A 2,710-nucleotide genomic window follows, 5' to 3' on the forward strand; every position below is an offset into this window, starting at 1 on the left:
TTTATCGACTAAACTTGTCACGCCCATCGGTACAGGAAATGCATCACTGAAACCGAAATGCTGTAATTAATAAACTTTCTCAGCATTCAATTAGAATTATTGTGAGGTTGTGTGCTACGAATGTACGTTTTCCGCTTTGCCGATTCCGGAAGAACTCTTTTAAGGACTTTGTAGTTTCCAACATTTGATCTACTACTAAACAAACTTGTTCGTTAATAAAGCGTTGGAGAGTGTTGGTTTCGATCGATTTTGGAAACTTTACAATCAATATGTTACATATTAAGGCATCTAACTGGAGCACCGCCACCAGAGAAGCGAAATAAGAATTGGTGTTTTCCTTATAAAATATTTAAACCTAAATTACAATTTTTCAATATTTTCAATAAATCGGAGTTTTAAAATCCGTTTTTTTTTGTTTTAAAAACATAGTTTGTTTGCTTTTCGGCATTTTGTTCTCAACGGCCTGTTTAACTGGTTATATCAGTTATCTATGGCATTGTGTTTCCCTATGTTGTACATAAACTTTTTCACTCATCTTTTTCTTTGGAAGTTTGTGCGTACCCCATATAAACCTCCTGCGCTTCAAAAAGAACATACTTTAATTTAAAACACACATCCATGTTCTTCTAGATTCTCGGTTGCTGCTGGGTCGGAATCAACGGAAATCCAACCACAACCTCTTCAATAAATATTATTAATTGCATGTTTAACATAACTAATAATTTAGAATATGCAATTTTAAGGTTTAATTCCTGCCAAAAACACACAAAAAAATGAATTTTTAGAAGTGCGTGCGCAAAAACAAGAACAAGTAGGAAATAACTTTAAAAACTCTGATTGACTCTGATGCACAAAATCAGAGACATGTTAAAAAGGGAGACGATTTAATGTTTTACGTTGAATTTACGTAATCTCATAAAATAATTAATGCTTCAAACCAGTTTCATTAACAATATAAAATAAAACAAAAATTAGTTTTAATAGATAATGAGAAATTTTTCTGATATCCGTTCCTGACATCCGTCTAGCTGAGCCTGTATGGATCGACGTCATAGAAAAATCTCATCTAAGATTACAAGAGCAAGAATAGCGTTCAGCATGAATAAATCACTCTCAAAATTTATTAAAATAGATACTGTACGAAAAATGCGCGAATTTGTAAGGCTATATTCAAACCGTAATGATTGATGAGATTTTCCATTGGAAAACACGAAGCAACTTGTAACTAAACCCATTGTGAAATTCATCATTTCTTAAAAAGGGTTTCCGAGTCATAAAGATTTTTGTCATTTTGATGATTGATATAATAAATTGGACTACCTATTATGAATGTCATGGAAATGATATATCGAGGGTAATCAGTAGAGGCTTTACACCAGTTGATTTAGAAACGCAAAATTTGGTTTGCAACTTTTGCTTTTTGATTTTACCCGGTTTACTTAAATATTGTTGGACAGTAGATTGCACACGAAGTAGAGCTATTTTTTCAGAGGGCTGTTTGAAAAAGTATACTCCAAAAAAAACTTCCACCTGAATTATTTGCATTTAGTCTATCGGACGTTTTTAATACTTTTCTGACTTTACTTTTTTTTTGTGCACAAATATGTATGGCGCTCGAAACTTGATCGTACAACGAGTACTAAAAAATAAGCATTCTGAATCAAACAGTAGAAAATTCAATGTAAGCATATAATTTAATAATACGGTTACTTTAATCAGAAATTAAAAAAAATTGACCTGTGCACATAAAACTTATAAAAGAAAAGAAGTGATCCTAATGACAACTAAATTTGAAAGGAGGTGAGGCCGAGTTGCAAGAGATAAGCCGCTAAAATTACATTTCGCAGTAAATTCAAATTGTGGCATAAAAATGACGATATTTTACCATCATAAAGTTTTGTGGCAAAACTGAATCGCAGAATATACAGTGTGATTCACGTCGATGACGTATTGGGCCTTTAATGGGAACGGGATGCACGATTTTTCTGAGAATTTCTGCAACGAAGTAATCAGATTTGCTCTATCGACCTAAAATATTTTAGCAATGCCAGATTTACTTACATACAACTTTTATATTTTAAAGGAAACACCCTGTATATTGTTGAACGTTTAGACTGACTTTATAGATCTGATAATTTTTGCATAACGATTCATAGGAATCAAAAGCGTCATTTTTTTTGAAAAAAACTACTCTAAATATTCGATTATTTAGTCTGTTCTCAGTGAGTCAGTAGCAGAACTTTAACGATCGATAGAGAATCTAGTTTAAAAACGAAAATGTCACAGACAAATATATTGAAAAGTACTTCGTTTTTGAAATACGAGGCGGCAAAATTAACATTTTATTTTCATTTAAATAATTTTTCTTTTAAATAATTTACGGAAATCCTACGATACTGCAATACAATTCTATATTCCAGGACTTAACCGCACCGGTCGCAATACCACATCGAATCATGTCCAAGTTTTAGCCAAATTTACAGAGGACACTTATATTTAATTTTTTAAATAATAAAAATTTTTTTGACTACCCGAATCAACCTGATTTTGAAATAAAATCCTTTTTCTGTGATGAAAACAGCACGATAATTGCCAATGTAGGTAGTTTATATCGGCGCAGGACTAGATGTTGTCGCCTGCTATAGTTTTTGTCCGAGTGGCCCAGCAGCATGACTAGAGGCACAATCACGTATCTGATTATTCAAATAAT

The sequence above is a fragment of the Dendroctonus ponderosae genome, unplaced genomic scaffold, assembly GCF_020466585.1.
Source record: "Dendroctonus ponderosae isolate FM_Combo_2020 unplaced genomic scaffold, Dpon_F_20191213v2 Dpon_F_20191213_3, whole genome shotgun sequence".
In the NCBI taxonomy this organism is placed as follows: domain Eukaryota; kingdom Metazoa; phylum Arthropoda; class Insecta; order Coleoptera; family Curculionidae; genus Dendroctonus; species Dendroctonus ponderosae.